The 22,795-nt window shown below is 49.9% G+C and overlaps 1 protein-coding gene across 4 annotated transcripts in view; it reads right to left on the bottom strand.

Annotated features, from left to right (window-relative positions):
• The window catches only part of RORA (RAR related orphan receptor A), a 696,960-nt gene that overhangs the window by 326,142 nt on the left and 348,023 nt on the right, over positions 1-22,795 (bottom strand). Inside the window, exon 1 of one of the 4 annotated variants that reach the window (XM_032481054.1) lies at positions 3,583-3,798. The exons of the other annotated variants lie outside the window; for them this stretch is intronic. The gene's annotated coding sequence lies outside the window, so the exon portion shown is untranslated. Of the gene's footprint in view, positions 1-3,582; positions 3,799-22,795 lie in introns of those variants that run through there. 4 annotated transcript variants of the gene reach the window in all.

Raw genomic sequence — 22,795 nt, 5'->3', positions numbered from 1 at the left:
ACATTGCAACAGGAAAAAGAAAGTGACCAGGAAAAAAAAATGGAGCCTATCTAACTGAGGAGATTCTAGACACAGGATGGAGCTTGGCTCCAACACAAGATCATCCAAAGGTGGAGCTCTGATAATTATGCAGTGAGAAGGATGCACATACATCAATCAATGGGCGACACGTGGTGCCAACCCCACCCCTCCCTGCTCACGTCAGCACAGGCTTGGTAGCGGGTACTACACGCTGAACATGTGAAAAACAAAAAGCAAGGAAAGAGCCGCCTCCTTCCACGGGGAGCTGTCTGGAGTGCAGAGATGCACTCACTCCAAGTCAGGTCTCATGTCAGTCTAAAGCCGTGCCCTTGGTTTCCGTGTTGACCACAAAGTTGGAGATGACGCACCATTTATTCCTCTAAAGAGCTAATTTTTTTGGGGGGGGGGGCAACGTCTTTATGGTCTCCATTTGGTTGGAAGTCACAAAGGGCCCCACCAAACAAGTTAGCACCTGATCGTTTCTTCTCATGATGCCCCAAAATCGAGAAATCTGGAAGCCACTGGAAGCAGCTAGCTGTTCCCTCTGTCTGCCAGCACTTGGCACTATGAAGGTGCCTCCTGAAAGCTGGCTCTACTTCCCTCATCTTTGCATCCCTGCCCCCTGGCATATAGGTTGGCAGAGGAAATGTCCGTGAATGTTTAGGAAGGGACTTTATAAACAAATAACCTAAGCCATACACTGTGAGGTAGAACATCGCCGGCCCTCCCTCCAAATCTTTCAAGGCTGGGCTTCCCCACTCTTCTCCGAATAGAGGTTCTGTCCTTCCTGCCTGTGTCGACCTTTGGGATCCTCCTGAGCCTTCGCAGGTGTGGGGTGATCTGGATTCCGTACCCCAGTGACTCCCCAGCACACTGCTCCCCTGGAACCACACCCACAGTCGGCTTCATCCACCAACAACCCGAGGAAACAGGCACAATGTCCTCCCTGGCAGCTCAGGTCTGATTCCTACATGCTGATTGAAGCCTGGCCTGGCCTGTATGAGTCCTGGATTCCCATCCTGCTACACTGTCCCTGAATACAGGCTGACCGAGACACGGCCTGGCTGTGCGGTTTCACCCTGGCTCTGACTTCACAGAGCCAAGTATCTGGAACATTACGGAAAAAAAAAAAAAAGAAAAGAAAAAGCTATCCAGCTGTTTCTAAACATCCAGATGTCTGGCATAGGGAAGAGGGAACATCCTGGCCTTCGCCCCACCAACCAGGTGTACTGTCCAAGCAAAAAGGCAGAGGTCCCAGGGCCTGGCTGACTGGTGGCCCGTGTTGGCCGTGGAGTCAGACCCCTGCGGTTCAAGGCTGCCGCCTTGTCTCTGCACAGGGCGAAATCTGGCCTGAAGACTGTAGACCAAAAGCCTCTCCTTCTGGAAGCTTCCTTTAGAAAAGCAGCATCGGGGGGTTGGGATGAGGTGGGGGGACATCAGAAGTCTTCACAACGAACCTCACCTGACAGATACCATTGGCTCATACGTGTAGGTGCCCCAGGTTTGGCCAGATCAAGATGTCCCTCTGTGCTTTCAGTTCCCAGGGAACACAATTTAACCAGAACCACAGTAAAAAAAAAGTCAGTCTCTTCTGGTTCTAACTCAGTTCCCCTGATCAACTGTCGTCTTTCTTACGCAAGGGAGCATTTGGATTTCCATCTGATCATCTTTGACGTATTAAGAGCTAAAGTGGTGGGCGCTGTCAGCATAGCATACCGTACCTTTGAAGAATGACAGTAAGACTGAGCAATCGTTATATTAATGGTGATGCTACTAATAATCATTGCTAATAGGTTTTGACCCTTTATGCGCCTCATTGAATAATAATCCATTTGTAGTTTTTATTTAATCTATCAAGCCACCCTAAACATACATGCATATATAATTATTATCTCCTTAGAAGTTCAGAGAGATTAAGGAACTGACCCAAAGTCACATAAAGAAGCCCAAACTTGAATTCAGATCTGCTTGAGTTTGGAGATCATACACCTGTCATCACACCCCTGCACAGTACACGTGGCCAGGAGGACCCGAGAGGACCCGAGAGGACCCTGGGTCTTGGGTACAGCGGTCTCACAAAGCTGGGGAGCACCAGGGGTCGAATGCCATGAGACTGGCACCTGTGGGAGTCAGATGCTCTAGGACACAAGGAAAATGATGCCCCACCACCACCACCTCAAAACTGTGAGACACAGCGGCTCTGCCCTGGGCCCCTGCAGAGGCTCTAGAAGTACAGGAGAAAACATCCCGCGTATGGATGGCTACGTGTGTCCCTGTATCCCCAGTGGCGTCCAATATGGAGGCTGGCACCCGGGGGGTGCCCTTCCATTTTTGCTGCTCACCTAACAAAATGAATACACCTGAAAAGGGAGAAGGAGAAGCTCAGATGGGAAGAAGATGAAGTAAGATTCGCCTTCTGCTGTGGTTAACAGGCCGGGGTGAGGGCAGGCAGGAGGGTCCTCTGCACACAAGGATCATCTAACAGGCGTGAGCTGTGACGATGGGCCGGGGCTGGGGGAGAGGCGGTCCGCCTGCAGCGCTGCCCTGAGAAGCTCCCGTGGGCAGAGGGAGGCCTGGATCTGCAGCAGCAATGAGAACTGCTTCCAGGCTGAATTCTACTTGCCGGCGATTAATGCTGCCAACCGCTACTTTAACACGGGGGCCTTGGTTTCTTTAGGCTGCCCGTTCTGGAGTGGTCCACTGGAGCCCAGGAAGGACTGCTCATGGTGGGGGGAAGGCGGAGTCCCCTTTCCCGTGACTCGCTGGCCCCAGGTGCCTTTTCCTCTCATCCTGACCTCCTCAGCATCCGTCCCAGAGGGCTGTGCACACCTTGAGGCATGGGTGGGAGGCTAAGGGCTCAGTGTGGGGCTGGGGAAAGACAAGTCTCCCAAGCCCTCAGGCTGGGTCCGGTCCAGGTCTACCTGTGCAGAGCCAGGGTCTTTACACTTCGCCAGGAAGCCTCTGAACACTGGGCTCAGAGCCAGGGCTCCTTAAATCCTGTTCCAGCCGCAAGCTGCAACGGCTTGGCCTTGGGAAAGCTGGCTCAGGACTCCAGGCCTCAGGAATCCCCTTAGGAAGAGGATCAGAGAGCTAGATGGTTGCTAAGCTTCTTTCCTTTCCAGAAAGGGGCCCTGAGCACGTCCAGCCATTGCCAGACTGGCAGGGGAGGGACGGAGCTCTGGGTTAAGCAGCACAACTTCTTACCCAGCCCCCCGCCTGTCTCCACTCCCAGGGACAAGGTGGGTCTGGATTCTGGACTGTAACGCCTGCACCCATGGCCAGCAGCAGCCTGTCTGACAAAGCAACCCCGCCTTTTCACACTGTGGTAACCGCCCTCGAAGCCTGACCAGCTGGAGCCCAGTTGATGGTTTTTCGAAAGCTATGTTACCCAAAAAAAAAAAAAAAAGCAACACTGAGTTGGGTGTGGAGATAACAATCTTGGTGCTGTCACACCACACGGGGAGGGAGGGGGTGAAATTACCACCTTCTTCCTCGACAACAAGAGCTCACGGAAGCCAGAGAAATTCAAGCATTGAAAGTAAAAACGTTCACTGCACTTACCAAATGCTGAGTGACTCTCTGTGAGCAGTTTCAGCAGAGACCTGCAGGAAACAACTTTTTCTTGTTTTCTCCCAGGCCTCCCAGCAGCTAGAGCCCCTCTGCAGAGAGCACACTGGCCCAGAGAGTCCAGACATCCTGCAGCCGCTCTGAACCCTCTCGGGGCCTCAGGCACTGCAAGGTGCCCTCCCAGACCTCTGAGGCTGTGAAACCCTCCGGAATCGTGGGCTGAGCGAGTCTGTGCTACTAGAGAGAGAAAGAGGAAGCAAAGCCGCAAGCTGGATGGCTCGGTGGCAGCCGCCGCCACCGCCACCCAACCAGCAGGGCCCCCGGCAGTGCCTCCCAGCGACGGGTCTCTGTCTCCTTCTGCAGTTTTGGTTGCTCTTGCTGGCTTTTGCTCTCACTCCCTCCCTCCCTCTCATCCTTCCCTGGGAGTTGTACTGGTTCTGGAGAAGGGGCACCTGCCGTAGCTTCTTCCATGACAAAGAAGAGGAAGATTAAAAACATTGAGAAATAGCCCACTGTTATTCTGGAAGTTAGACAAGAGGTCAAAGAGCCTGGGTCTTCTCTCCCTTTGCGAGGGATTCCCTCTTAATTCAAAGGCCAAGAGCCGGCAGCTGGGGACTCGCCACCACTGCCTCCCTTGTCCCCCATTTTTACCTCCTTCTCCACCTGCCAAGAATTTACTCTACTGTCTGTCTCCTCTCTCCTTTGGTGTTTACTGTTTCAGTTCATTTCTACTTAAGAAGAAAGTGTAAACTACCTACTCCCTCAGGTATCAAACCATCTCAAACCCTTTTTGGACAAAGCAGGATACTAACGCACAAACCAATCAACGTACCAAAGACCTCCCTCAGGGTTTCAGGACTGGGGTCCAGTCCCTCCGGATGGCAGCACCCACCCTCCCTGCCCAGGACAAGAACAGTGATGTCCTTCCCCGCCTCACACCTCAGTAGGGGTGGAAGCCATCAAGGCTACATCCTCAAAACCACTTTCCACGTCCATCCTTTACTCCTCTGCCACTTTCCTCCTCATAAAGTTCTTGTTTCCGCTTTTCCATTCCGTTCCCTCTGCCCCTCCTCGGGCCCTCACCCCCTCTCTCTTGGACACTGACTGAACCTCCTCACCAGCATTCCTTCTCTCTTCCAACCCACCCCAAACTGATGACAGCTGGAGATTTCCCCGAACACCAGCTTCTCTAACACCCTCCCCTGCTGGAGTCCCTTCACCGGCTGCCCATGGGCTGCAGGATCAAGTCCAAATTCTTTGCTTTGGCCGACAGAAGCCTCTACCCTCTGGCCCTAACTGACTTTTCTAGATATTAAAAATAGATTTTTTTTAAAGCTGCCATTTATGGGACACTTACTACAAGCCAGGAATAGCACTAAGCACTTTACCTGAATTTGTTCTCATGAGAGTCCTGCAAAGGCTTGGATTCCAATTCCCCACTTCCCGCTGTTTTTTCCAAGGGAGACAGACAAAGACTCACACGTCACAGGTGAGAAAGTGAGGCCTGCGGAGAAGGAACTGGCTGGAGGCTGTATCTACAGTCAGTGGAGGGCCCAGGATTTGAAGCCAGGTCTTGCGATATCATAACCCATGCTCGTGATCACCTCTCTCCACTGCCCCTTCGGGCTGCCCAGTGCCCCGGGAAGCAGCCAAACCGCTCCTGCGCCCCTGCGCCCCGGTCCCAGGTCTGCCACCTCCTCACTCCACCCTCCTTTTTCACCCTGTTTCCCTTAGGAAGCTCCATCCTTACGGTAAGATCTCCAAACTTCCAAATCCAAGGCTGGCTCACGCAGGAGCTTGGATTCCAATTCCCCACTTCCCGCTGTTTTTTCCAAGGGAGACAGACAAACAGGCATCCTCACTGGGCCACTGGGTGATTTTCCCCCTTGCTCAGGGCAAAAAAACCCTCAGAGCCTCCTTGTTAAGACGAAACACTTCCTGCTCAGACTCTTCCATCGAGACCACTCTGACTTCCCAAAAATTAAAGAGGTAAGGAAGACACAGACGAGGCAGGGGAGGCATCGAGTTCAGCCCTTCATCTTACAGACGAGTTCTTTGGAGCCTGGAGAGAAATTACTTGTCCAAGGTCATTCAGCATGAGAGTGGCAGAGCCCAGACAAGACCTGGTCTCCCAGGCAGAGAGCTCTTTCCTCGGCAGCCACACTAATGAAGACTCACAGACATAGAAAACAAACTGATGGTTACCAGAGGGGAAAGGGGGTGGTGGAGGGATAAATTGGGAGTTTGGGATTTGCAGATACTCCTATACATAAGATGGATAAACAGCAAGGACCTACTGCACAGCACAGGGAACTATATTCAATATCTTGTAATAGCCTATAATGAAAAAGAATATGAAAAGGGATGTGTGTGTGTGTGTGTGTGTGTGTATATAACTGAATCACCGTGCTGTACACCAGAAACTAACACGAAATTGTAAGCCAACTATAGTTCAAAATCAAAGAAACTGCTCCTATTAGGGGGGGTCATGGTTATGTGTCCACCAGCTTCTCAAGGGTCAGATGGGATATAAAAACAACTTTTCCCATGTGTCCTTTAAGTAGTTACTAAGGGTCAAGGACACTTTGAAGATTGACACTCGGACCACAGCAGGCCAGGTTCTAGAAGGGTTAAGTCACTTGTGAAAGGAAAGCCCCCGGGGTGGGTCAGAACCAGGGACAGACTTGCAGGCACCACCCTGACTGGCTGGAAGGGCCAAGCTCTTCATTTTGGCAAGGTCCCTGAGGTCTTCTCTTGATTTTCCCAGGGTCTCTGGTGCACTCACTGGCATCCACCAGGATGGCGCACAGAGTCCTTTCCTGGCTGGACCAGCCCATCTTCCTACAGCCTCACCCTCCTTTGCCTGCTCTGCTCAAGACGCACTAAACAGCCCACACGTCCACATCTTCATTATTTCTTTGGCTATTCCCTCTGCTGAGAATATTTTTTCCCTCTTTAACTGGCAGCCTTGTACGTGACTTTGAACATGGAGTTTAAATGCCTGCTCCTCTGCGCAGCGTCCCCTGGTCCTTCCCTCCCAGCCCCCCTCAACTGCCTTCCCTCACAACTCCATCCATGGCACCTCCCGGGCCCCTCCTGGGTTGAATTCTAGCCGTGTGTTAACCTGTGTTCTCTCCATGGCTACAGAGAGACTCTCTCAAGGACAGTAGCCGGGTCATATTTATCTGTACCCTGAGTAGCTAGCTCAGTTCCTGGCACAGCGGAGGAACATCAGAATGACTAGCTTAAATTAAACAGAAATGTGTCTGCTTAAGGCTCCAAATCCCTACGTGGAAAAGCCAGGGAAAGTGTCCTTTCCCTGAGTGCAGCCGAGGCCTCCTTGCAGATGAATGGTGCAGTATCTTTTTACAAGACGCTGCGGTGAGCAGCCGTCCGCGCGCGGGGCGGGGGCGCGCATGCGCGCACGCGGAGGCGGGAAGACGCTGCCGCTGGATGGCAAGGTGCAGCAAAGATAAGCTCACCCCGCTGCAGGAGACGGTGAACCACGTGACGCTGTGGGTAACCCCAGCACACACGGTACCCTCGGCCAGCCCAGCTCCGATCTAACCGCATCATCTTTTCATGAAGCAGACGTGAAAAAAAATACGACTAAAACAGTTACAGAAAAGGTGCCTTAATGCCTTCTTGCCTCGATGGTATCGAAGCTATTGACTCCGGGCTACGCTTGGGGAAACAATATTCTGAGATAAGGAGATGAACTATCTGTTCAAGAGAATGTGCTGGAAGCCAAGGTAACGAGGCAAACGCATAACGAAACGGCTGCGGCCAATGAGCCACCTAAACCCGTGTCCTCGGGCGGCATCGGTTGTGTGAGCAAAGGAAACCGAACCCGCCCTCATCTCAAAACGAAGACTCTGTGGGTGCCTATCTGTGTGTGTGTGTCCTCACCAAACATGACGGCTGAAGTGACATTCCCAGCTCCCCCACATGTGGCTGAGACAGGTATGAAATGACAAAGTTGAAAAGGTGAGACTTGTGGTCATGCACCAGCCTTGAAGTCCCTTTTCTGGGGACTTCTGCTGCCCTGTGACTCACTTGCTGAGTGGCCAGGGCTCCGTGAACGCAAACTGAGGTACCAGCACCGACTGATCAGGACATCCTGGAAAGGGCTACTGAACTTTGAGCGTGCTGGGGTTCTGACGTCATTAGGTGTGCGTTCTCTGAGCCACTGAGGATGGTGTTTCTCCTCTCGGAAGCTCTGCTCGTGCCCTGTCCACGTTTTACGGTATTGTGGTTTCCTCTATCAGTCTTCACCCTTTTCAGTCCCCAAGCAATCTTCCCGTGACTGGGAAGGTCCCCACTACTAATGCACACGACGGCTGGGACGGGTTTCAGGGCACTTAGACCCCAAACTTTACAGGCTCAAGGACTTGCCATTGAACTCCAGCTCTCCATTAGTCAGTGCTCTTTGATTTTGGGTAAGTTACTTAACCTAAATCTTAGTTTCCTCATCTATATGCTGGGAATAACACGGCCCATCTCCTAGGTAAGTTTGCTTCAGAAATATATGAATTAATTCCTGTGAAGTATGTAGTGCAATCATGAGCACAAAGTCAGACCTTACTAAATGGAGCTATTACTATTGCCATCAACACCGTAATCCATTCAAACCCTCTGGATGTCTGGAAGAGGATCCTGAGGTCTAGAAAGGGAAGGTGACTTACCCAAGGAAGTGAGTCTTGGGTCATCTAGTAGTGATCGTACTAGACAATGACTAGTGTACTAGACCATGACTAGGTTGAAGGTAGTAGCCCTGGTAAGTGGCTGCCTTAGTGGCAGAATTCAGATCTGTTGATTCACAGGCCAGGTACCATGTACTGTGTAATTTATCATCGCATAGTCTTTTTTTTTTTTTTCCAACCAGATCTCAAGCTCGTGGAAAGTTGGGACCTTGTGTTTCTTAAGTCCCTCCAGACTACAGCACTTCATAGGTATTGGGTAAATATTTGTTAATAAGTTCATTGTTTGCAAAGATCACGGCTGATTTTCAAGGCACCAGGTTTCTATGTCATAGCTGCTTCTCTCCCACACTACCACGTCCTCATAATTCTGGAAAACTCATCCAAGAAGGACTTGTGCTGATGCATTACCAGAGGGAAACATTCCATCCCTTTTCCAATGCCGCTCCAGATTGCTCAAGATTGCAGGCTCACTAATCAGAGACATTGGTAATTTGACTGATGCTCTAAAACCCCCAAAGCACTCACTGAAGGCACCTTTGTCGTTGCGCATTAGAGTTTTTGTCACTACATGTCACAGTGGCCAAGCTGCCTTTTGATGGCACTGCTGGTACGCACAGCCCGGAAGTCACGGTCGAGATGCCAGCCCATCAAATCCATCGTGAGAAGGGAACTCGGCACCAGCCCTTCTCCTGAAAGCTGAGGGTGTTGTGCAGATGGATGGCTCTGCACAGGATGTTCTAATAAATGCTGCTGTTACTTTTATGGTCTTGTGCAGTACTGAATATGCTTCTCATAAGTTGGCCTTTATGCAAACCTCCTATGACCTCCATGTTTAATTCAGATCTTTATTTTCTGTTTCATAAACCCGTTTAATTTAATATCACTGTAAAAATCCCAATGAATGGACGTGATGTTCTTTTGGTACTAAATTTCTCAGGCTAGACTTTTATGGTTAATACTGGGGTCACTGCAAGAGCACAAGAGAGCGTGGGTCTAGCTTGGAAGTGCCTGGGATATGGTTCTTACCCTAGCAACCGATTGCTTCTCACTGCTTTTGTTGAATTTTCCCTGTTCTTGACCTCTGCTCTTGTTTTCAGTAACACTGGTATAATGAGATGAATAAATAGCCCCGTCTGTAAAGAAATGGGAAAAGTCTGACTTTGACTAAAACTCACGCAGGGGATTAAAGGTGTGAGGGCTGGACAGGGAGATGAACTTTGAGACCGATCACCTGGAATACAGACAGGTGTTCCCTGGAGGTTCCAGGCAAGCAGGAGTCTACTGCAGGTCTGGGACCAAGTCTCCCCGGCCCCGCAAGGGGACATCTTCCTTTCTAGGATCTGCAAATCCATCCTTTGCTTCCCACTGCCTACTCAAGAGTCTCTGAAGCTGGGGAGGGTTAGTGGGCGTGACACATGCCCCACATTCTCTATAATACCCCACTGTTCACCACTTTTTGAAACACTCGCAGACTAGACTTTGCATTGGACTCCTAGGACCCTCCCTGTTTGTACATGTACTTCCCCAAATGGTCACTAGGACCACAGGTGGCTCCTGAGCACTTGAAATGTGGCTAATCCAAACAGAGATGTGCTGTCAGCACAAAACGCACCCTGGACATTGAAGATGCAATATCTCGCTAATACACTAATTACACTGATTATGCATTGAACTGATAATATTTTGGAGGTATTGGGTTAATTAAATATTTTATTAAGATTAAATTCCCCCATTTCTTTTCACTTTTGAAAATGTGGCTACTAGAACATTCAAAATTACAGGTGTGGTTCATATTATAGTCCTACTGGACAGTGCCTCTCTAGACAATTCCCAGAGAAGTTGCTTCCGTCCACGTATGGACCAATCCAGCGAAAAACACAACTCTCAGCTCCTTGTCACACTGGGAATGAAGTCCTACCACTCCAGCTTCCCTCTGGCTGCTCAGTTTAGTCACACTGGTATCTTTTTTTTTTTTAAGCTTTTTTTTGAGGGGGGAGGAGGTAATTAGGTTTATCTATTTTTTTTTTTAACGGAGGTGCTGGGGGATTGAACCCAGGACCTCATGCATGCTAAGCACATGCTTTACCCCTAAGCTGTATACCCTGCCTCCACCCCCCACCCTGCTTTTTTCCCCACACTGGTATCATTTTAAGAATCTCCAGGCTTGCAACAGCCTCTAAACTGCTGCAGGCTGTTCTTTCTGGGACACTTTCCCTCCCTATATCTTTTTGTCATCTGGTCTCATCTCAGATGTCACCTCCTCAGAGAGGCCTTCCCTTCCTTCCTGTGGGAGGCGGGACAATGGTCCCCCAGAGAAGTCCAAGTCCTGCTCCCTGGAACCTGACATTATACTACCTGACGTGGCCAAAGGAACTTCCCAGATATGATGAGGTTGAGGATTTGGGGGTAAAAATATTACCGTGGATTATCTGAGCAGGCCCAGTGTCATCACAAGGGTCCTTAGAAGGAAAAGGAGGAGGCAAGAGAGTCAGAATCAGAGGAGATGTGATGACACCAGCAAAGGTTGGAGAGACGCAGGGCCCAGAGCCAAGGAACGCAGGCAGCCTCCAGAAGATGGAAAAAGCAAGAAATGGATTCTTCCCTCGGGCCTCCAGAAGGAACACAGACCTGCCAACCCATTTTAGACTTCTGACCTCCAGAATCATAAGACGATACATTTCTATTGTTTTAAGCCAAAAAAATTGTGGTGATTTGTTACAGTAGCAATAAGAAACTAACGCACATCCAGGTCTGAGACTATGTACTGCCTGGCCTCCAGCCCCTCTAGCCCATCCTTCCTTGGTTATTCTTTCCATATCATTTTTCTGCTGTCAGTTGACATATTAGTTAATCGGCTTCCTTGTTTAGTTTCTGTCTCTCTCTCGGCTACAATGCGAACTCCCTGTGGGCAGAGACCTCCTCTCCTGTTCATTAAGAAGCACTCTGCCTTTGAACTAGTGCCGGGCACACAGTAAATGCTCCTTAGTTTGAACAAATGGCTGATGAATGAATGAATGACAATGGGCTATTTAAAAGGTTTACTTTCAACCCATTGGCTACTATGTGAGCATTTTTAGAGGAAAATCACACCCAGGTAGAGGAGATGAAAAACACGGATAGGTTCTGGAGAGCGCATACAATTTACAGGCTACCAGGATGGACGCTGCAGAGACACAAAGAATCTGAAGATCCTACCCCTCTGACAGGCTCTGTAGAGACACACACGGGCACAGGATAAACCAGCGACCGGCAGGGGTTCTGAGTGGTTGGGGTCAGAAGACCGGAGGGGCACTGAGTATGAACAGTGCTGAGCTGACAAACCAGCTCTTAAAACAACAATGATGACAACAAAGGTCTGATCTGTGATGCTTGCCAGTCTCTGTGGTGTAAATACTCCTAAGATGACTGACTTCCAGCTCCCACTGGAACATCTCTGAACATGGCTTTGGGAAGTGCTGTACACAGCAGGGTCTTGTTGAGGAGGTGGGATTTCAAGTGAGCCTAGAAGAGTTGGGGGGTGCTGGGGATGGCCTCAGGATGGGGCAGGAGGCCAGTCACACACAACGGCAACAACCTCTTCGAGGCTGGCAAAGTGGGGTCTCAACGGCCCTTGTGGCTCCAGTGGGTTTCCTGTCACTGAGACAAGCAGAAAAAAGCAACTAAAAGAAGTCACCCTGGAGAGGGCTGCCTGGAGAGATGCAGGAGCAGAGAATCTTCCTGCCAGGAGGACAGTGATGAGTGTTCAGCCCGGCACTAACTTAATGAGCGTGGGGTAGAGCGAAGAGCTCGGGGAGGAGCGGTGAGCAGTCTGTGTTCACCGAGCTGCTTAAAGGACACCTGGACCTGAACCCGGATGACGCCCTCACTCACTCTGCCTCACTCACTCTCCCCGCAATCCTCGTCCTAAGATGAACTTGGGACAACCTACTCAAGGCTCTCAAAGTAACCCTCCCCAAAATCTCCATCCTCAGCCAGGCATCATGCCCTCTAACTGGTAAGGCAGGGAGATTTCATTCTGAGGATCCGCGGGCGGTGTTTAAGAGGTTGGTATACAGCGTCAGATGGTACCTGGATTCAAATCCTGACTCTGCTGCTTTCCAGGTGACTGACACTAGGGAGGTGCCTTGATCTCTCGAGACTTTAGGTTCCTCATCTGGAAAATGGGAAGAATAATAACAGTACCTTCTTCAGACGGTTTTATGACAATTACATGATGCACAAAAGACACCCAGCACATGCCTGGGGCATCGTAAGTTCCCCATCACTTTGCACAGTGATAGTGATAATAGTAAAAATCGTGTTTTTCCCCTTTTCAAGTTCCTGCCAGACAGAAGCTAATTTTCAAACAAGCCCCATTCCCCCAGCCAGAGCCACCTGTCCACTGCCTCTGCCCTGAGAACGACGCCCTCCCCTCACGCCCCCTCTAGACACCAGGTCTCCAGCCCACGCAGGCCCACGTGCCCTTGTTGGTCACTTGAAGAGCACACATTTGTTGTGCGCAGGGTGAGATGTTTTCCTTGCTTTTGGGTGTGTTTCAATGCAGGACAAGATGCGGCCATTATGTGAACGTAGGGGCAACAATGAAAACAAGACTGCCCTCTGAAAAACACTCAAAAGCTTTATTTTGCCTGAACGGCCATTATTTTCATTCTCTCTCCCCCACACAAAGCACCGGAGCACATCTCATTCAGGCTGTTGCCGAGTGAGTGGGCGTGAAGAGACGGTCCAAACAAAAGAAGCAGCACATTGCCGTCCTCGGGTCCCTTGTTCAGTGTGCTGCACGGTGGACCAAGCTTTCCCTGCCAGCCCCGCTGCCTGAGTCATCGGGACCAACAGGGTGCACACACACACGTGAATATAAAAACCCTGCCTGATCCTTGACGTGGCTGTGCGACAATTTACCAGCTGGAGCTGGATTTCAAAAGTCGGCAGAACATAAAAGCACAGTGTTCTTCTAAGGTATTGGCACCCTGTCACCCACTTCGATAATTTTTAAGCATCAGTCCCACCGCCTGGAAACACCGTTCCTCCTGCCCCCCAGGAAGAAGGCGGGGTTGCCCTGCTCTGGATGCACCAGGGCGCTGGGCATGCGCGTGAGAGGCCTCGCCAGGGTGGGCTGGGAGGGCTGGGAGGGCCGGCAGCCTTGTGCCTGGAGGGGGGGGGGGGGATGTTCCAGGTACCCGGGCCCTGGCGTGTTCTGGATCCTGGCTGTCCGAACCACACAACTCACAGTGAGAGAGAACCACTGTCTCCTACTCAGTCTTCTGAAAACAGAAAGCAACGCCAAACAGAGGAAGGAAGTAAATCGTGGCATTCTGCAAGCTTTCCTTTATTAAGGACAATTCAGTGGCTTTGGTTTTTTTTCTTCCCCACAATAGTTTCCTTCTCTCCAGCTTTTATCAAAAAGGTCACTGTGCCAACCAGATAGAAGTTCTGAGAACTTTTCTTCTGGATCCCGGGATGGTTCTGAAGAAGGAGGAAGTGCCTGTTGATATGGTCTCAGCTCCCTGAGGGCGGGGCTCTGCCGCATTTCCCACGGGGTCTCCCCAGGGCCCGGCACGCGCCAACACTGTAAGTATTTCCTGAGGGAGCTGCTGTGAGAGTAGCATCACTGTGGCGTTTTTCTGACTTCACCATCCCCGTGGGGCCCGGTGAGAAGGACCCCTGCCCCAGCTACAGTCTACAGAACCCCAGTGAGGGACCTGGCCCTGTGTGATTCAGCCAGACCAGCGCCGTGCTTAGGAACACCATCAGGGATGCGCTTACTGGACACCACCCACGCACCTGGCACTGCGGAGCGTGTGACGCTACGGTTACGTGACCCGTGTTTGGGGGCCTCCAGGAGTCTGTCAGTGCACATGCCCCCGACCCGTCTCCACCCGATGTCCAGTGGTGGACGTCCTGCCTCGACACTGACTAGCCATGCGTGGCTGCCTGCAAGTTTCTAAAGTGCATACCGCGTGTAAGTTCCAGCCTCTCGTTTATAAACTGGGGACGACAGCACTGAACTCCAGGCGTGTCGTGAGGATTCAGTGGAACTGCGTACAAAGCACCTAACACGGGGTCAGCCCACAGTAGGTGCTTAGGAAATCCTGCTGGCCAGCTTCTGTTTGATTAATTGGAAAACAAAAAACAAAACAAAATCTATCTCAGGAAACAAGATGAGCGTGCAGAAAGCGACCTGGAAACATGATAAAGTTGGTGAATAAGAAAGACTGAAGTAGGATGGATGACAAGACCTTTGGGCTCGAGCTGTCTGCAGCCTGGGCTGGGAATGAAGGTACCAGCTAAGCCCGCAGCAGACAGCCTCCTGGAGGCACGATCCTGAGATGGGGCTTGAAGAAGAGGCTTAAATGGCGGTGGTTCCCGTTGAAGAGTTAAGAGTTCCGGTGCAACAGAACATGATGATCGGGGGAAAAAAAATCCAAGTGCCAGACTCATCGCATGGGAACACAGGTTGAAATGAAGATGAGAAAAGCCTGGGGTGGGCCAGGTGGGAACAAAGCCCTGCTCTGCAAACAAAAAATTTCCCCTGAGAAGTCGCCCACAATACCTTTTGTGTCTCTAACTGTGGCAATTAGCAACGACCCCCAGCTTAGCGGGGAGAGCGTGCCTTTAAGAGGAGAGCCAGCCACACACCATCTCTCCGCTCACAGAGCTCAGGGTGTGCGTGGAGGGAACCGCTCAGAGGCACGCTGTACAGTGCTTTCAATTAAAAACACAGACAGAGGGGAAAGTAACGTGAATGTCACCGACAAGAAAGTCCTGCCACCCACTCGTGGCCTAAAGGTCACTGTGCCTCAGCCTTGGCCCTTATCTCCAACCGCAAAGGTCAGGGGGGCTGCGTGCGTTTCTGGGGAGCATGTAGGCTTTCACGAGGCCTCAGAATGACTCTTGCTCTGACACCAAAATTAGTGATAAGCTCGGAGGAGAAGACGATAATAGAGAAATGGAGTGACTGTAACCTTTTCCACCATCTCTCTTGTCGGCTCCATGAAGCAGAGTCACAAGGCATAAAACGAGAAGCTTTCCACATTCTACAAAAGACTACAAGACTGCTGACTTAATTGGGTGTGGAGCAAATGGCTATACCACTGCCAAGAGGAAGACATCAAAGAAGAAAGGGAAAGGAGCGATTAAAACATCTTATAAGGATGTGAAAACGAATATACGTATATATATGCATGACTGGGACATTACGCTGTACACCAGAAATTGACACGTTGTAACTGACTATACTTCAAAAAAAAAAAAAAAAAAGAAAAACAACAAAAAAACATCTAATAACATCACCTGGGTGTGGAAACGGGCTCACAATATACTGGGCAGGTCTCGATACAATAGTGCAGGACATTTGCCACATGGTTCTATGAATAGTCCAATCACAGTGGCCCAGTACGGGCAGCAATACTGCTAATTGGAAACATTTCAGGTATTGAAACATAGAATGAATTGGAAGGACACTGGACTTGGAGTCAGACGGACCTGCGTTCAAATCTCAATTACTGTCCATATTTGATGGGCAATTTATATCATCTTTTATCATTCCTGTACTGTGAACGCACAGGTGTTGCATCTGGAAAGGCGAGATGATCAGAGTATCTACAGCTTAAGGTCCTAGTGAAGATTAAACGTGAGAAAAGATGAAAGGTTCTTTATAACGACTCAAGCACAATGCAAACGATGATGAGAATTATGATTGGCTAGTGATGACATCACTCTGACGTACGCCCTACCCCTGCACACTCAGAGGTAAGGCTGCTTTTCTGTATTAGACCCTTCGAGGAGAGAGGATGTTTAAGTGGAATCTGGGAGACGCCACACACACAACAATTTGGGTGGGATGCTACATAAAACACAAGAGGAAAAGTAAACCAAGGCACAGAGCACGTATATGAAGTATGGCTGAAGGTGGCCTTTGCTGGGCGGGTATCAGAAACAAAACTGGCAACTTGAAGCACTTCAACTAAGCTACCAAGCAACAGAAAAAGATAAACAACAAACACTTAATGATAAGCATCTGTAAAGGCACCGGAACATCAGGATGTGATATTGGTTCCTCCAAATGTGCTCTGGCTAAAAAAGTATTTTGCGCCTTCAACTCATCTGGGATGGTGAATCTCTCTAAGCCTGCCAAGTACAGAGGATGAAGCAGGAATGATAGTTTGGGAGTTTAAAATATTTGCCCCTTTTCTTACCAGAAGGAAATTGATCGTAGCATCAGTGACACTCCCCAGCAGAGCCAGTCACCCAACACGGCAGTAAAGGTGTGCTTTCTCAAGCTCTGAACCTGACCCTGGTGGATACGTCTGGAGAAGACGCTTGGAGAGGCTCTGAGCATAGCGTGCTAATCCAAAAGCAGCTGACTCAGGCCCAGGATCTGGGGCAGAGCTTAAGACCACGTCCGTGTGCGGCTAACCACGTTGACGGTGCTGCTGGCGCTGCCGGCTTTATTGGCCTGCACATAACTCACTGGTAGACAAGCTCTTTGGTAAGATGTGGGAGAAATCTGGTCTTTAAAGTCTCCTGCAGCGCTGGGTATCAAAGGAATGAGATGTCTCCCGGCCTTTCATGCTGCAAATGAGAGAGAGAGAGAGAGAGAAACACACAGCCTAGCAGGGCAGCTAAGATTTAGGACCAGCTTTTACGGTAATATGGAAACCACATGACAGATTGCATGGGCGCCAGCAGAGCTTCTGATTCATTCCCCAAGTGCTTCTTCTGTCTGTAGCTCCAGGGAGCCATTCTGAGGAGATAAGTAATGCTTGGTATGGGCAAGGTTTTTCACTTGTCATGTTTGGGTTCCCTACCTTTCCCATCCCCCTTGCCAAAGGACTCCTTGCTTGGGGCTTAAGATCTTCATGCTTTCACCAGATTTTCCAAGGGGTCTCTGCCATTCCCTTGGAGGCTAACGGTAGAAACTGAACACAGTTGGGTTTGGGTTTACGCTGCTGTGTTCCCCCATCGTACAGGTAGAACGTAACTCTGGTTTTGGAGGGCAAACGTGTGGGGTCTGACATTTTACTGTTTACTCTTTTGCAATGTGTACTTAAAAAAAAACCAAAACACTTGTTCCTGATTTACATTTGAACTAAAAATAAATCAAATGCAGATTTCTGAGCTTACGCTTTATGTAATGAATCAGGAATCCTGATGATGGGAATTTAAACTTCCTGCAATATCAAGTGATCCTTAAACCCACTGAAGGTAGACACGGCTGCTGTGACCCCTCATCGCCAATCACAGCCCTCCACGGGTGTGAGGACCATGCCCGGCCTCTCGGAAACCCATCAAATGGAGAAGGAAATTACGGGGGGCAATGGAGAAAAGCTCAGGTACGACCCCCTTCCTGGAGCACTTGAGGCCACTACTCAGTGGCGAGATAGGTTTTGCCTCTCAAGCAGGAGGCTCTCCAGATGCCTCTCACCGCTCAATATTTTATTTCCCTTCCAATTCTCTCCCCGGCAATAACACCCGACGTACGTAGGCACCATGACCAGGTGGTCACCTTCGATCGACAAGTCGCCTGCTAAGATATAAGGTCTGGTCGCAGATCTCCTGAATGGAGAGCCATCCCTGAACAGCAGACTCACTGACTTTGAAATCTGGGTTTTAGAACTAGAAAGGTACTTAGATCATCTCAAAGGATTAACTGAACAAGCCAGATTTTAGAAAAGTCACTGGTGCAAATGAATCGGCAATCTGACAACTTGAAAACAAAATAAACAGGTATAGAATTTTACATTGCGTATGGTACGAAGGGGAGAGAACAGAGTATTTGGAGAATGCGGAACAGACTCCCGGAAACTGCACGTTTATTCCAAAGAGGGCAGAGGAGCAAGTGCGGTCTCTGTACCGGCCAGTCGAGAACACTTGGAGAACTGGGGGAGTTTCAGGCATCGTTTCAGAGGTGGAGGACAGACAGCCTGGCCCGCGAGAGGAGTGTATGGTGTTAAGAAAAGAGAGGGAGAAGGGATGCTGTTCTGGAAACAGGAGCTTGGGAGGAGGCTTGGAGGAGAGATAAGGTGACTGGATAAACTCTGAGCAAATCTGTCAGAAGAGGAAGGAGGAGGAGTAACAGGAGACAGTCAAAGGACCATCTTGTTCCTAACCTGAACGCTGGAGGGGGTAAACCCTGAGAAAGGGCGTGATGACTTCATTCATTCATTCATTCACTCTTCATCCAATAAACATCCAGTGGGAGAACTTCCAGGGATAAATGGCATAGGGCTGGTGTCCTTAGCCAGAAAAATAATGAGAGACCTTTTCATTATGGTGGGGCAAGGGCTCTGATGCATGGACGTAGAGGCAGACAGAATAGTGGGGGGAGCTTTCTAGATAACGTGGCATCCCCTGAGGCCTGAAGGGAAACAATGGGCTGAGATTTCAACCATCGGAGAAGCCCGAGATTGAAATTCTCATTGCTCATGGCCCCCAGCATGGAAGTAACGTGTCCTACGTAAGCCTCTGCTCTTTTCATCTTGAGTACCCCACTGACACAACATGCCGGGCTTTGGAAGACAAGCAGGGTTTACACTCAGCCAAAGGTTACCAATGCTGCTTCCTGGGTATTTGGAGCTGAAGGTACGCTCCTTTCTTTCCAGTGTCAATAGAGGAACTAAGCTGGCATCAAGATGCAACATGGTAGACTGTCGGCGAGGAGAAGGCCTGCCCGGCTGCTGAACGCGCCCTGCAAAATGACACAGGGGCGCTACCACGCCGCTGTCGACTTCATCAGCATGACAGACTGAAGTGTGTTGACAGCTGCAGGAAAACACACTCGCAGTTAAACATCATTAAGCCGAACGATTAGCACTGAACAGAAGCCAGCAGCGAAGAACTCTGGTTTCTCAGCCGAAATGACACGATCACAGCCTATTACAGCTGGGAAGGGGTCTCACAGATCACAGACAGCACCTCCACATCACAGATAAGAAAACAAGGCCCAGACTGCTCGAGTGAAGGCAGGACGGACTGCGGAATGATCTAAGAAGCTCTACGGCCTCAGGGTCAGAGTGGGAACTCTGAGATCAGACAGCTGGGGCTTTGCATCCTAGGTTTGGAATTCACCGACCTCAGGAAAGTTCCTTAGCTTCTCTCAGCCTCTTTGAAATCTGGATTCTTGCGAGGATGACTGAAGATGAGTGCAGGGCCTGTTCGTGATAAGTATACACCGTTATGACAGAGAGGCAGAACACTGGCTCCACAACCTCGGACCACCGCTTAGGAGCTGTGGCTTCCTGGGCCTCAGTTTTTCCACCTGTTAAATGGGGATAAGAATGCTGGTTCCTGCCCTAGTTACTTGCCAGGATATGTGCAAGGCTTGAAAATGGGAGCTGTGTAAGTTTCTAAGCAAATTGTTGTTACTCCTGTGGCCAGATGTGTTCTGGGCCGTTCTAGTGCTGAGTGGGCAGGACCCAGGCCGGATAAAGACAGCGAAAGAGAAAGACCAGGTGGGACTTTTTTTTTTTTTTCTGGGAAACTGTTGGATTGCAACACTTAGACTCTGCTGATTGGGATCAGAGAGTCTGATGGGACGACGTGGGGCTCAAGGGGGAGAAGAGACCTGTAGTGCCTGCAATGCAAAGGGTCTCATTTCTGGGCGGGACTGGAGGGAAGCAGGGGGTGGGCAGCAGGAAGCAGCGGCAAAACCTGGGGAAATGCAGCAATCTGCCTGAGTCTCACTCTCATTTTCAGAATTATTAAAAAGAAAGAAAGAAAAGATGCCCCCAAAACCCCCCGAAAAACAAAAAGCAGAACTCCAGTCTGGTCAGTCCACGAGAAATAACAGCAAGGCTGCAAACAGCGCTGAGAACGGGACCGCTCGCCCTTCTCCCAGCTCCGGCGGGCTCACGGTACCCTCATTTGGTGCCTCTCCCGACTCCGCGTCTCAAATGCTCTAGTTCTATTGCGCAGCAGAAGGAAGGCCTGCTGCCCTTGGATGTGAGCAACTGCTTACTTGCCACAGGAATGTCCTGTGCTTTCAGAGGCTTCATTCTTCACACCCCCTCCGCCCCGGGGGCCTGGAAATGAACAGGGCAATATTTTAGATGTCTCCTCTGCAGAAAGATGACAAGCTTGTATGTGGTTTCTCTTCTCACCCAGGCTCCTATTGCTGCCTAAGAGATTCTTTTCTGCCTTCCCTTCCTGCTCATCTCTAAGGCCCCGATCAGGGCCCTGCTGGGCTCCATTCACCTCAGTCTCTGCCCTGAGCATCTGTGGAATGGACACTGCTCACCTGCCTGTCCCCCACCACAAGGTGGGTGCCTAAAGGCAATGGCCTTGTCTTTCTCTTCTATTCACGTTTGTACTCCCCGCACTTGGCACAGTGCTTCGCACACGGGGCTTTGCTTCTCAAAATCTTTGTGGTTTATGGTCCAGCAGCATCAGCATTACCTGGAGCTGGTGTTAAGCACAGAGCCTCAGGTTCCACTCGGACCTAATGAATCTGAATCTTCAATTTAACAAGATAGCCAGGGAATTCGCAGCCACGTTCAAGTTTAAGACACTGGACAGGGTTGGGAGGGGAGCACTGAATCAGTGTTTCTGGAATTTACCTGGAGCGACCAGTCATTTCTGCTGAAGGTCCCTCTCCTCCGGGGGGACACAGCAAACAGTTAAGGGCACACAAACCCTTCAGCCCTCTCTCCTCAGCCCTGCAGTGGGTCCCTGACGTGAACTCTGCAAAGCTCGGGGCCAGTTTCCATGTACCAACCACCTACACCTACTACTTTCAAAGAAACCACAACCTGGACCTGGAACAGAACCGGATGTGCCAAAATGCCTGAGGACATTTCGCTGAAATGTGGCTGGCCTGATGGGAAGCTGGCATGACCAGAAATGTCAGGAGCCTTCCCTCTTGAGGTTTCCAGCCTCGTGTTGCAAATTCAATGGTCCGGATTGAGATCAGATGAGTCAAGTTCAGAGAACCATCCAAACCTTCAGATGGGGACTGAAACCAAATCTGTGTTCTCAAACCATTCTAAATGTGTTGATCACCAGTTATAGTTTGCTGTACAACCCAATCCAAGAGAGTGTAGTCATTTCTCTAATAGCAGATACATAATTTTCTCATCAGTGGAAAATCTAAGTGTAGCATCAAAGGTCAAAAGTTGCAAGAGAAACTTGGCACCTTTGAGACTCTGCCAAACCTCAAGCCTTCAATAATAAAGGCTCACAGTCAAACCTTCTGAGGACAATAAAGGCCATTTGACCCAAAGTCCAGCATAAAGAGACACGAATATAACCAGATCGTGGAACTCTTTGACAGCGTGTTACAGAAGTGACAGCCCACACAGTGCCTTCTGCCCCAGAAGACTTTAGCCCACCTGCGGTTTCAAGACACAGCAGCCCACAGCTATGGCCCCATGAAGTGTGGAAATGCTGCTGAAATCCCAAAAGCAAAACCAAAGTCCTCAGCTTCATCTCCTAAATTTCCCAAATTGTGACATGCTCCTAAGTATTAATTATTATCTAAGTACAAGATTCTGAAATGTCTGCTACAGACATCAAAACTGTTAATTCAATGTATGCGAGGGGAAATATTCGGTATTTAGAATTCATTGTGGATCTCCCCCCTTTTTACCCATCATTGACTTTCTCTTTTCAAACACTCAGTGACTGTCCACTGGGCACCAAAATCTGTGCTGCAACAGGGGCAGGAGGTTTTCTGTCCTCGAGCCCCTCGTGTCCCAGCTGGGAGTGACAGATGCAAAACCAGTACCGTGATGGGGAAGCTCTTTCGTAACGCTGTGCACACAGTCCTCAGGGATGCCCTTACCAACCAGGCTCTAGCATGAGTCCCTGAAACAGACTTTATGGTTGTAACTGGGGATGCCAACAACAAAACGAGATCTTAAAGCCACCATTCAGCAATGCTACAGCCTGACTGGAATTGAAAATGCATGAGGGAATCAAATGCATATCAGAACTCTTAAAGAGGTCAACCATCCACAGGAGAGGTAGCTTAGTGCCAATCGCAGAGCTCAGAAAAATGTGCTTGCCTCTTAGTTTCTGTAAATCAACTCCCACCAGAGGAGCTGAGTATGTTTGTAGACTCAGCCACTTGCACTGGTGAGCCACCTTTAAGAGCGCCTTCGTAAATATTAACTCACTGGGCCCTCAGCGTCTCCCTGGGTAGTTGGTGGCTTGCTGTAACGGGACGTGACTAGTATGCGCAGGGTTGACAGGAGAACTTACACTGTGACCCTCGGAAAGCAAAATTCCTCACTTTGAATGTGTTCGAAATACTTTTTTGAAATTCCGAGGAATAAAAGCATCTCTCTAAACTGCCTCCCTCTTTATGTAATTTAACCGAGTATCCTGGTGTGTGAGAGTCTCCTCGGGTTAAGTGGCCCTGCAGAAAGCCACGCCACTCAGATTTAAGAGGACGGAAGACTCTAAAGGAACTCTAGGTGTCTGGGCTCTCCTCCACCGGTATACCAAGCTGCTCCCAAAACAGTGCCTTACTTTTAGGATAGAAGGAAACTAATTCATGGAGATGG

Source organism: Camelus ferus, chromosome 6 (assembly GCF_009834535.1).
Source record: "Camelus ferus isolate YT-003-E chromosome 6, BCGSAC_Cfer_1.0, whole genome shotgun sequence".
NCBI classification, from domain to species: Eukaryota; Metazoa; Chordata; class Mammalia; order Artiodactyla; family Camelidae; genus Camelus; species Camelus ferus.
This window is presented reverse-complemented; position numbering and strand designations above follow the sequence as displayed.